The sequence below is a fragment of the Cololabis saira genome, chromosome 11, assembly GCF_033807715.1.
Source record: "Cololabis saira isolate AMF1-May2022 chromosome 11, fColSai1.1, whole genome shotgun sequence".
NCBI classification, from domain to species: domain Eukaryota; kingdom Metazoa; phylum Chordata; class Actinopteri; order Beloniformes; family Belonidae; genus Cololabis; species Cololabis saira.
In genome coordinates, this window is record NC_084597.1 from 19,857,522 (window position 1) to 19,871,098 (window position 13,577).

The 13,577-nt window shown below is 40.3% G+C and overlaps 1 pseudogene; it reads left to right on the forward strand.

Annotated features, from left to right (window-relative positions):
* The first annotated feature begins 293 nt into the window (after window positions 1-293).
* Window positions 294-13,577, forward strand: part of LOC133454436 (uncharacterized) — a 41,219-nt pseudogene continuing 27,935 nt past the window's right edge.

The window sequence follows — 13,577 nt, forward strand, 5'->3', positions numbered from 1 at the left end:
AACACATTACAACAGTGAGACTCTGCTGCCCCCTACTGGAAATATCCTGTAAACACAACGCAAAAGTGCGCTGAAAAGAGTTTCACACTTTAAATAATGTTATTAACGACGTAGTTGGTTAATTGCTCGTTTACGTAAAGATTTCCCACTGCCTCTCTTTTATTAGTGTGTGTGTGTCACAAGGAGATGTCTGTTTTCGGGTGTTTTTCCACAACTTTTGTGGTCAGGAGTGCGCTCCTTCCTCCCCTTCCCACGGGCTCTTGGCGCTGTTCCCAGCTGCTGCGCTCCCTCCTCCCACCGGTCCCGGCTCCTCCTTCGCCAGGCTCCTCGATCCATCGAGCGATTGTCCCAAACAAAAACTTTTGAAGACTTCCTGGAGGTTAATCTGGCTCATGAAGGCTGAAACCGATGGCGGAGATGTGAAGCGCCGAGCCTGGAGCCGATGGCCGAGCAGGCGGACGCAGCTCTGACCCCGCTACCCAGCCCAGATCCCTGCAAGGAGTCCCGAGGGAAGAGCTGCTCGACGTGAGTCTGGACTGGGATGCATGCGGGCGGGAGCAGAAGGCCTCCTTTTCCATGTCAGCTGAGGCCAGGATGATTCTGAATTGACCGATGGTGGTTATTTGCATGCATATCCTGCTCCAGACATAATATTTGAATCCAAGTACCCCGGTGACTTTTTACAGGACGGTTGTGGTGCGGACGCGGAGTCGGCCGGAGGTGGTTCATTTGCATGCATAAATGACGCAGGACCGGATGAAAATGTTGATGAAACTCTCTTGCAGGGGCGTCAATTGGGTATGGCAAGGTATGGCAGCCGCTACACCTTGGCTTCAAGGGAAAATATAAATGTAAATGTCTATTTGTATTGATTATTCTATTACTTAATACATATAGAATAACTACAAATGCAAATCAGAACAACATGATCGATTTCACTAGTTATTATACACTGCAAAAACTCAAAATCTCAACAAGAATATTTGTCTTATTTCTAGTTAAAATGTCTAATTTTTGGTAAAAAAAAATCTCATTAAATTTAAGACAAGAGTCAAAAACAACCATTTTCACCTGTTTCAAGTAGATTTTCACTTAAAATAAGTAGAAAAATCTGCCAGTGGAACAAGATTTTTTTGCTTGTAATGAGAAGATAAATCTTGTCCCACTGGCAGATTTTTCTACTTATTTTAAGTGAAAATTTACTTGAAACAGGTGAAAATGGTCAAATAAAAAGTTATTTTTCTGGTGATGACGCTTGTTTTAAGTGTAATGAGATTTTTTGACTAAAAATGAGACATTTTAACTAGAAATAAGACAAATATTCCTGGTAAGATTTTGAGTTTTTGCAGTGAGCGAGACTGCATTTGAAAAAGTTCACATTTTCTTGACCACACAGATAAGCTACATAGCAGACTTCTGTGATGGGTATTTGCTGGACGTGTTGATTGATACTCTTAAGTTCTGTAACTCGTAACCTTGCCATACCTTAGCTTCCACTGAATTGACGCCACTGCTCTCTTGTCTCATTTATGCATTAATTTAAGATACGTTTTTTCTTCTTCTCGACCAGTCTAGTACTTAGTGCTTGTAGGTTCAATCAGATCCAGAAGTATTTGGACAATGACGACGTTTTTATGTTTTTTCCTTTATTGAAATAGCTTTGAATCTAAGCAGTCAAGTTGTGATCTAAATGTAAACTTTCCAGTTTAATTTAAGAAGTTTCACAATCAAGGAATTAAAGAAATAAAATAAATAAAAACTATTTTTATGGTGCAATTTTCAGGGGAAAGTTGGCCAGTTGTGGGCCGTTCCCTCATCACTTACAGATACATGAAGTAGATAAAAGGTTTGGAGTTGATATCAGGAATTGAGTTGGCATTAGGCAACAGTTTGACTGGAGTTATCAATACAAAGTCCAGCACGTTTGGGTTACAGATCTATAAGAAAGAGTACAAAAACCTTAGGTATAGCCATATAATCAATGATTTGGTACAATCTTAAAAACAAAGAAAGCACTGATAAGCTGAACAACATCAAAAAGCCTGGAAAAAACCTGGAAGACAACCAAAGTAGATGATAGAATTGTTTCCTTGGTGAAGAAAAACACCTTCACAACATAGAATAGAATAGAATAGAATATAATAGAATATGTTTTATTGTCATTATACACGGGTACAGTGAGATTAAGAGCAGCATCACCTCTCCAGTGCAAGACAGTGCAAACAGATAAGAAATATAAATAATATAAAAATGTTAAGGTGCATTTTGAATGGTGAAATCAAGACCTGATATCCTATCTACCGATAATAACATAACTACACATGTGGTGAAATATTGCACATAAAGGCCGGGAAAAAGTATTGCACGGTAAAAAAAACAGTAATGAAGACATTCACACAGGTGGGGGCCGAGTCTCACAGTCTGGGGACGGTTGGTGAGAAAGTTTTTAATCCAGGCACATGTGAGAGGGGGAAGGCCGATGGTGGTCAGTTTTGTGATGAGAATGTCTGGGATTATAGTATTAAATGCAGAACTGTAGTCCACAAAGAGCATCCGGACGTAGCTCTGCTGCTGCTCCAGGTGGGTCAGAACAGAGTGCAGAGCTACGGCGATCAGTCCTCAGTGGATCTATTGGCCCGATAGGCGAACTGGAATGGGTCAAAGTCCGGGGGGAGGTGGTTCTTTATGTGGTGAAGAACTAGTCTCTCGAGTAGGGATGGGCGGTATGGACTAAAAAATGTATCACGATAATTTCTGGCATTTATCCCGATAACGATAAAAATTACGATTAAAAAAAATACCAATTCAACTCCACCTTTTTAACTATAAATCTATCTCGCTCTCAGATCCGCCATGTTTGTTAGAAAAAACGTCATCAACGGGAATTTATCCTTCTTTCTTTCTTTCTTTCTTTCTTTCTTTCTTTCTTTCTTTCTTTCTTTCTTTCTTTCTTTCTTTCTTTCTTTCTTTCTTTCTTTCTTTCTTTCTTTCTTTCTTTCTTTCTTTCTTTCAGGCTCATTTCCTTCCTTTCTTCCTTCTTTTTTCCCTTCCTTCCTTCTTTCCTCCTGCTCTCTCCTTCCTTCTTCCCTTCCTCTTTTCTCCCTTCCTTCCTCCTTTCCTTGTTTTCTCCCTTCCTTCTCCCCTTTCCTTCCTTCCTTCCTTCCTTCCTTCCTTCCTTCCTTCCTTCCTTCCTTCCTTCCTTCCTTCCTTCCTTCCTTCCTTCCTTCCTTCCTTCCTTCCTTCCTTCCTTCCTTCCTTCCTTCCTTCCTTCCTTCCTTCCTTCCTTCCTTCTTTTTTCCCTTCCTTCCTTCTTTCCTCCTGCTCTCTCCTTCCTTCTTCCCTTCCTCTTTTCTCCCTTCCTTCCTCCTTTCCTTGTTTTCTGTCTTCCTTCTCCTGTACGTTGTGCGTGGATTTAACACAGAACCATAAATCAGCTTTACACAAAACGTCATCCGCATAAATGGGAATTTACCGTTTTTACCGCGAGATGACAAATTCTTATCGTGAGGAATTTTTTTGACGGTTTATCGTGAACGGTAAAATATCGCCCATTCCTACTCTCGAGGCACTTGGTGATTACCGGGGTGAGGGCCACTGGGGGTAATCGTTCAGGCTGGTGGCGGGAGTCTTTTTCAGCACCAGGATTATGGTAGCTGATTTCAGACAGGACGGGACGACTGCATCGACAACATCAACAGAAGTCAAGAATACTCTGGAAACGGCGAGAGGTTCACTCTCAACATCTACAACCCAGCTACAACCTCTGGACTGTAAATACAGAGGATTTATGACAAGATGTAAACCACTAAGAACATTCCAGAACGGGAAAAACACTTCAGGCATATAAACATGATATAAACATAGAAACGTAATCGTTTCCTTGGTGAAGAAAAACACCTTCACAACATCAGACCTCACCAGAAAACATCTAAAAAGCCACAAATATTCAGAAGAAACCAAGATAAATGGGAGAAACGGCTCATGATCAAAGCTGACCACATTATGTGTCAAACACGGTGGAGGCAGTGTTGTGGTACGGGTGTTGCTGCTGACAATGGGACAGACTCAGCGGTCTTTATTGATGATGCTACTGCTGACAGATGCAGAAAGATGAACTCTGATGGATACGCGTTTATACTCTCGAGTACTAGCTTGTTGTAAAACTGATGGGATGGAGCGTTACAGTGCAGGTGGATATGGACTAGGGCTGGGCGATATATCGAGATTTTAATATATATCGATATATTTTCAAACACGATATGGTACGAGACAATATCGTTTATATCGATTTAAAAAAAAAAAAAAAAAAATTACATTTTTTTTTTAATGATTTTGATATAGCTTATTTTCTGACAAATTGACTTGAATGTTTTATTTGAGATTTGCACAAATTTTTTGTTATTTGCACAACTGTCAACCTCAGTGGAAACGTCTGCCTGTTACTGTCTACATTGTATTAATTGCACAGTGTATTTTAATTTAATTGTAATGCAGGAAAGGGATATTTGTTTTATTTTATTCAAGAAGCATTTTTATTCTATATATGCAGGCAGTTTATTTTTATTTCATTTGTTTTATACATTTTGATATTGTGCAGACCTCTGTTAACAAAGGTACCTGTGTGACATTTGGCACGAGGCTTTGTATTAAAACTGACAGTTTTTTTAAGGGTTTGCCTCAGAAAAAAATGAAGCTAACAGAGATGCTATGCTATAATGCTTTGGGGGAAACCCCAATTAAGGCACAGAAAAAATATCGAGATATATATCGAGTATCGCCATTTAGCTAGAAAATATCGAGATATGACTTTTGTTCCATATCGCCCAGCCCTAATATGGACCAAAAAGCACACTGCAAAAGCAACTAATGACTTTTTGAAGGCAAAGAAGCCGATTATTCCTCACCTGATTTTAAGCCAGAAGACCAGCCTTTCAGTTACTGAAGACAAAACTAAAGGCAGAAAGACGCACAAACAAGCAACAGCTGAAGGAGGCCACAGAGAAGGTCTGGAAAAGCATCTCCAGCGAGGAGACTCTGCGTTTGGTGATGTCTATCCTTTCCAGGCTTCAGGCAGCCAATGGAAGCAATCCATTTCCATTCCAATAGTCAAAATGATTGTTATAGTAACAGTCATGTCAAGTTGTACAAATACTTCTGAGCCCCAGAGTAGAGAGGTACTCTGTCTAAAATTGCTGAAGATGTTAAACCACAAGACCTCTGTCACTGTCACAGTACATATGAATCCACATCAGCCAAACAGCATTTGATCTGTTTGCCTCGAAGAAAAAAAAAGTATTAAAAGTAGTTAAAACAAACAGCTTGAAAAAGCAGTTACTTCAAAGACTCACGTGAAATCCCACAGCAGGTTACACGTGATGCCTTTAAACCACATGTAAAGACGACATACAAAGCGTAACCTCACACCCGGCCACACCTTTGACCCGCTTGAAACTTGTGCTCAGGTCCGAAGTGGATCATGGAGGGGAGGGGAGACAGAGGAGGCGTGGGCGGACGCCCACAGACCTCCAGTTGCTGCTGGACATGGAGCTGGAGCCCTCAGAGAGCAGGAAGAAGCCAGTCAGCATGAGGTGATATGTTGCATTTTGTTGTACTGTATATGGTTTTGATGCTCAGCGATGCACAACGATGACGCTGTTAGGTTATTATTGAGTGTACATCAACCCAATGCTTATCAGTTAATTTAACTTGTGACTCGGCAACCTCCCAAAAAAAAAAAAAAAAAAAATCCGCTAAAAAAAGAATCCTGTTCTCCAGTGCATCTTTCATGTTCTCTGTTTAGAGTAAACTAAATATCCTTGAGTGTTGGATGGATGAAACAAGACAGATCACACTGGATTTTCGGACATTTTTATAGAGCAACAGTAGGGCTGGGCGATATATCGAGATTTAAATATATATCGATATATTTTCAAACGCGATATGGTACGAGACAATATCGTTTATATCGATTTTTTTTTTTTTTTAAAACAATTTTTTTTTATATGATTTTGATATAGCTTATTTTGTGACAAATTGAGTTGAATGTTTTATTTGAGATTTGCACAAATGTTTTGTTATTTGCACAACTGTCAACCTCAGTGGAAAAGTCTGCCTGTTACTGTCTATATAGTATTAATTGCACAGTGTATTTTAATTTAATTGTTATGCAGGAAAGGGATATTTGTTTTATTTTATTCAAGAAGCATTTTTATTCTATATATGCAGGCAGTTTATTTTTATTTCATTTGTTTTATACATTTTGATATTGTGCAGACCTCTGTTAACAAAGGTTCCTGTGTGACATGTGGCACGAGGCTTTGTATTAAAACTTTTTTAAGGGTTTGCCTCAGAAAAAAATGAAGCTAACAGAGAGACTATGATATAATGCTTTGGGGGAAACCCCAATTATGGCACAGAAAAAATATTGATATATATCGAGTATCGCCATTTAGCTAGAAAATATCGAGATATGACTTTTGGTCCATATCGCCCAGCCCTAAGCAACAGTATGAACTATTAATAAAAGATAACTGGATCTTTAGTTCAAGTCGATTTGATGTTTATTTTGTTAGACTAAAACAAATATTTAACAACATCTTGCTGATCTGAAGAATGCTGTCATGACTGCTGCAGGTTGCTGAAATTCATTTCTCCCACTGCTCAGCTTCTACGTTGTGTCCAATTAAACCTGCACAACTGCACACCTGCATGACCGAAAGTGCTCTTTAGAGGTTTAGGTGTTGCAGCCTAAGCAGTCTATGCAACCACAAGAGACTCTGCGCACAACCACAGGGGTGATGTTCACTTCTGACTGATAATATGATCTCTTGAGTTATCATGCTTTCGTTATTCCTGTCTCCTACCTGTTCTGCTCTTGTTTTATCTGGCGACTGAACCATAAACCCTGACGTTTCATCTGACAGACTGAAACCTGTGGAGCAGCTTTCACCGATGCTGAGTCTGAGTGACTTTGAAGCAAAGACCGACAGGAAGAAGTCACAACCTAACCAGGTAGGGGAGCACGCTGGCATTGTCCGAGTCTTACCAAATTTCACCCAGATAATTTACTTGTTTGTCCAGTTTCTCATGAACAATATGTTTTTTATAGCTATCGAAGACAAATGCCCAGTATCACAAGTTATTCAAGGAAGTCAGCAGAGATGAGTTGCTCAAACAGAGTGAGTTTAACGTTCACTTCTAATATTGTAGCGTATTCATTTGTAACATTTCTTCTCATGGTGAAGTGGAACTTTAAACGTTCACGTGTCTGTCGACAGGTTACACGTGTGCCTTGCAGAGAGACATTTTATATCAGGGCAAAATGTTTGTCTCTGATAACTGGATCTGCTTCCATTCCAAAGTCTTCGGCAGAGATACCAAGGTATGGAAACTGGTCCATTCTCTTTTTCACCTTTGATACGTCTGGATCCAGCTTTAGCCCCTTTTGCGATGCCCGACTCCCCATGTTTTCTATGCCAAATTACCCTTTTTTAGCTGACACAGGGTCATAGAGCGGTGCTCTATTAGAGAAAGTGTCAGGAGTATGCACAGGAGACTCACATGGATGCAGGTGGAAGAAAGACTGGCTTATAGTCTCATAATGTTTTTGAAAAAGACTTACACCTTAGAGAAACCTGTTTTTTTTTATTTACAACTTCATCCGACAAACGAGAAACATAATTACAGAACTAGACACGCCTCAGCAAACAACTTCACCTTGCCTTTACCGAGAACTAACGCACTCAAAAGGTCTGTTATGTACAGGGCTGTAGCTCACTGGAACAGTCTCCCCCCACACTTGATTTCAACCACAGGAATGGCTAGTTTCAAAAGTAAACTGAGAGAAGCTGTGTTTCGACATAATATTCTGTTACAATAGTCTATTAGAAAACTACGTTAAAGGAATCCATTCATGTTAATTTTTCAATGTTCATATTATTATTATTAGTATTTGTTCATATGCACTGAGAAATTTATGTTAATATTTTCAGGTTAATTGATCTATGTAATTATTTGTACAAATGCTGTATTGTTGATTAATTGTATGATTTAATGTGGACCCCAGGAAGAATAGTCTTCATATTTATGCGGACTAATGGGGATCCAATAAATAATAAATAAATGTGTCTGCTGGTCCCCTCAATAATCTGTGTGCGAGGGTACACTGGTTATATTTGTTGATAATGAGACGAGGGGGTCCGTAAGTTCATCAGCCTCAGAGAAGAGGAAGCCATAAACCGGCATATTACGGGAACCTCAAAAGGTGCTCCATCGTTGGAGCAACTGGCTGAAAAGCTGTCAGACTCCGGCCTCGCAAAAACCAAAACTCGCAAGAGCCAAGTTCGCAAGTTCCCTGCGGTCAACGACCACAACAGTAGGAGTTAAGAAGGAACAGGAAGACTGGATTGGCCATATTTCCAGTTGTGTTTCATGATTTGGAGGGGGACGCCACCCCGCAAATCCCTTAGCTATTCAGGTAGCATTGATCCGGCACCAGCTCCATGTTCTGTACTCAGCTCCTCCGTTGTTGAGGACGCCAACCAAATGCACAACGGGGCCGTCATATTGCATGGTACTACTTAATACCACTTCCCATCTTTTCTTCCTTCCCCTCAATTTGGCTCCAGGCACCAGGGGAGGCAGTAACACCCCATGTATTTACACGTGTTTTTCCTCTAGGAAAATCAACAGGATCAGATCTAAAAACACCTCTGGATTTTCATGGGTGTAGAACAAAATGCATCTTGGAGTACAACCAGTAAGAAAAAAAAAGCATGGGTCATAAGGAGAGGAACAGACTAGTGTCCAGAAAAGACAATAATCTGCATTGGACTGGGAACGCTGGTAGATAATCACTGTCGGAACCTGCTGGTCCATGGCGTTATTAGCAATTCTGCAGCCATCTTCATTGTCTCTTCATTGTGTCTCTCATCATCTCTCAGATTTACAAATCGATTTTGTTTCCTCATTTCCAGATTTCAATCCCGGTGATGTCGGTGAAGTTTATCAAAAAAACTAAAACTGCATTATTGGTCCCAAATGCCCTCGTGATTGAGACTACAAATGATCAGGTAAGGAAACCCTAGAAACAGTCATCGTTCTCTTAATGGCACAAACATGAAAGTGACCCTAAACTCCTCTTTTTCAGCACGTGTTTGTGTCATTCCTGTCTCGAAATACCACCTTCAAACTTCTCAAATCCCTCTGTCTTCATTTGGAGGTAAATCATACCTTTTTTACAGTTGTACATGTTCCAGTCGAGATTCGAATACTTTATCAATATTGTTATAGTAAACAAGACGGCAAAGCAGCTGTATGAGGTTATCTGAAAAAAAAAATACAGTATAAAAAGATGACAGTATTAAAGTTATGGTTTATGGTTGAGTCTGGTGGTGTTGGGGAAGGGAGAGTTGTTGAGGAGTCTGAGAGATGAAGCCTTTTGCCATCCTGGTGGTTGCACTACAGCCTTTTAACCTGATGGTCTCCTTTGGAGGAGGTGATGGGCCACATGAAAACAATCTGTTAGAATCTGGCGCGCTTGCTGTAGGCGGCGTGAGGTAGAAAGGGTGGTTGTGTCTGGTTATGGGGCTCTAATGACTGCAGTTTGAACCACTGACTCGGTGGCCACCTGCTCAGTTTCTCATTGATATACATTTCACTAGCAGCTTCAGTGGCAGATTCTCCTTCCTTAGTTTCCAAAGGTAGTAAGCAATGTTGGCCCTTGCCAATCACAGAGGCTTGTTACAAGGACAGTTCTTCTTTACAGTATGATCAGTCCCACACATTTGAAACCCCAGGCTGCCAGATTTAACACTTCTCTCCTCATTGTTGGTTGTGTAACCCTAGTACAGTGGTATTGTCTACAAAACCTCTGGTATGGGAGATTAGATCCTGTAATTAGTCCTAGTTGTGTGTGTAAAAATCAAGTATTTCAATATAGTAAGTAAACTGTTATGAGGTAAAGGGATCTAGTGATGCACCGAATGTTCGGTAACCAAAATTTTCTGGCCGAAAATAGCAAAAAAACACGTTAATAACCAAACAATTAATAACTGCATGTTTAGATGACGCAATCAAACAGCGTGGAGTGAGGGGCGTGCGCTGTTAAATGCAGCAAACATGTCAGCATGTCAGATCATTACTTGGATGTGGGGAAAAAGCAGAGGACACGAGAAATGATCCAGGCTGAGTTGGATTTGGGAAACCTGCTTGGTGATGGAGACGGTCAGGGGACGCCCAGCGCAGCAGATCGGGGAGAGAGCAGAGAAAAGGGCCCGTACTACTGATGCGGTGCACGAACCCTCACTGTCTGATATATTTGACGAGATCCTCCAAGAAAATAACCCAGATGTAAGGCAGACGACAAGCGCAACCGCTCAACAGTTAGATGGTTATCTGTCAGAAGTCCCCACCCCCAGGAGCGAGAACCCTCTCGCATATGGGAGGACCAATCAAGGCCGCTTTCCTGACTTGGCACAGATGGCACGCAGTTAATAATAATAATAATAATAATAATAATAATAATAATAATAATAATAATAAGCTGTACAGTAATCTCTCGGTTTTCGCGGGAGTTTCGTTCCAAAAAGAACCCGTGATAAGTGAAATAAAGTAGAAACCTTTTTTTTTTTTTTTACAATTATTATACAAGTTGTGGAGATCAGCCCCGCCCCACCGCGACCTGATTAATTGGATTTGAACGGGAGAAAATGAAAAAGGAATATGAAAAAAAATACAATAAGTACAGTAAGACAAATTGTGACTGGCGAGTATTGCACTGCACATTTATTTGATTTATGCAATGGTGAAAGAATTGGCAAAATAAATGAAAAACTGCAAAGAACCATTGGAGAACCATTCGGTCTGTTATTCGGTATTCGGTAGTGTTTATTATTATTTTCGGTTTCGGCAACAAATTTTGATTTCGGTGCATCACTAGGTAAATCCATACAGACCTCTAAAATGTGGTTAGAGCCAGACACCATACTTTCACCTGGTCGATCAATCGATCGGGCCCGATCACGGCATTTTCAAAACATCGGTATCGGCCAAAAAAGTATCGGGACATACCTAGTTATTAATGTTTTTTTTTAATATATATTAAATCGTTTTATATATAGTTGCATTTAACGTCACTTCCGGCCGGCCGAAGTAAGCAAAACTAACATGCTTTACATGTTTGAATTGTGAAATGTTATATATGTTCATGTTGCATTAAGCTGCTGCTACTCATTTCATGCCATTCAGAATGTTGCACTAAGGTTAAGCCAAAAAGTATTTTTTTGTGTTTGTGAGTTTGACTGGATGTCATTCAACTACCTCTTTTGAAGTAAAATTTATTTATTTTTGTTATTGCACTATTCTGCACTTTTTGTTTTAGTTTACAATTTCATGTTTTTACATTTTGTGGCACCAGTGCTGATAAACTTTGTTGAAATATGTGTCCATGTTGTTCTCCAATGGACAATAACATAAACTTGGGATAAATTAGTTTTAGTCCCCCTTTTTTTTTTTTTAATTCATTGCCAAAATGTACCTGATCGGGAAAAAGTATCGGAAATGTATCGGGAGCCAAAAAAAGTGATCGGATCGGGAAAAATCAGGATCGGCAGATACTCAAACTCAAGTGATCGGGATCGGATCGGGAGCTAAAAAATCCTGATCGGGACAACCCTAGTTTACTGTTTACATTAGTGATGACGACTGAATAAAGTGCTAAAAGGCTGGTATTGGGTTTTTTTAACCTCACAAATGACCAAGAGTTGATTCACCCTTAAAAGAATGTGTTTTTGTATGAAAATGTGTCTGTTGGCGTCGCAGGTGGATAAGACGAGCAGCAGCCCTGCGACTTCCTGTGAAAACAGCTTCAGGACGAGCTGCCCGTCGTCACTTCCTCTGGTCAGTCAGGGGTCTGTCCGTCCATTTTTCTGGGATCTTTTGTGCAGGATGTATTTATTGTACATTTTCTGTTGCGATAAAACTATCTATAGAAGTGCTTTGTTTTCATATAACTCAACACCCGCTCTATTGTATACTATGTAGTATCCTTTGTATAATTATGTTTTGTTTTGTGCACTGCAGGAGTTTTCAGGAGATTTCTCCGACCTCGATGGGGTTGTGCAACAGAGACGGCAGGACATGATGGAGAGTAGCAGTTCTGGATCTCAGACCCCAGATTATGACAAAATAAGTGGTGTGTGTGCTCCATCTGCTTCTTATACGATACAAAAAGACTGGACTTCCCCTAATCTGCTAAATAAACTGTGGGGAGTCATGCAGTCTCTTGGTTGAGGGTGTCAAATGTCCTTGTGTCGTCCAGTCTTTACTTTGTGTTGGGTTGAGGCAGCCAGATGACATCTGATCACTTATAATGAAGACACTAATGGCATGAAAACAGATCCCTTTGAATTATTTAAAAAACTTTTGAGCTGGTTGGGACGGACAAAACTTTAACCAGTTTTTCTCTCTGTCATTTGTTGATTTTATGAGGTTTGTTGTGAGTGAATGTGTTAATATTTGCTCAAGCTTGCTGGCAAATAGAGTCACAGTTTCTCTTTTATTTGTGCAGACTTCACCGGCCTTCAGGACACCTTTCTAAATACTGTGAAGAGAGGAGAAGTTTCAGTACATGCAGACGTCCACCTCCAGACTCCAAACCAAAAACACGCTGCTGTCCTTAAGAACGGTATTCAAAGAGTTAAAACAGCTTAGTGATGCCTTTGAGGGGTTGGGCTGCACTGTCAGCTGAGCTACGATATCAGTTGCACAAATGATTTATGCCTTTCCTACTGACATGTACTGACACGCACTTAACGGCATAGTTAAGAGTTGTGCCAGTCCTCACTTGATTTATTCCTGCTTGGTAGCTGAGAAAATTAGCATCTTTGCCACTACATCAAACTTCCCAATACTCATGATTTTAAATCGGTATCAACTGCAGACTAAAATTCTTTGGAAATAGTCGATGTTTTGTACAGTTAATGTCAGTTTAAATATTGAAAATCCCTCACAGAGCAAACAATAAAGAAAATTCAACGAATGTTTTAAGATGTGTATCAAGAACAGACAAACTATTTTGGTTGTCAAAGGTTCAGCTGATATAAAAGTGGTTTCAGTCATTCTCTTTTTGTTTTTTTTTTTGTAGGCTCAGCAAAACCAGCACGTGGACCCACAAAGAGAGACAAATCCTCACAGCCAAAGTCGCTCCATGTCATCCTCCTCATCTATCTGTTCTTGTGAGTGTTCCTGGTGGCAGCCTCCATGAGCACCGCCGCTCATATCCTATTGTGTATATTATTGATGCTGGTGTGAATGCTGGGCCATTGGGATTTCTGTAACATGTTACTCTGAAGGAGCATCCTTCTACCCTGATTGTTCTTTGTGGTTAGGATTTAAATGTCGATATGAAACTGTGTCTTTGCGGCCCAACAGAGTCGGTGTTCTCGTCTTATCCTCCTGTTACATGGCGTTCAAGATTGTTGCTCTTGAGCATCGTTTGAACTCCTTGTTGTCGATGGGGGAGCGCTTTCGTACTGAGTAAGAGCCCAAGACGTGAAATTTAGTTTCACTCATCTTCA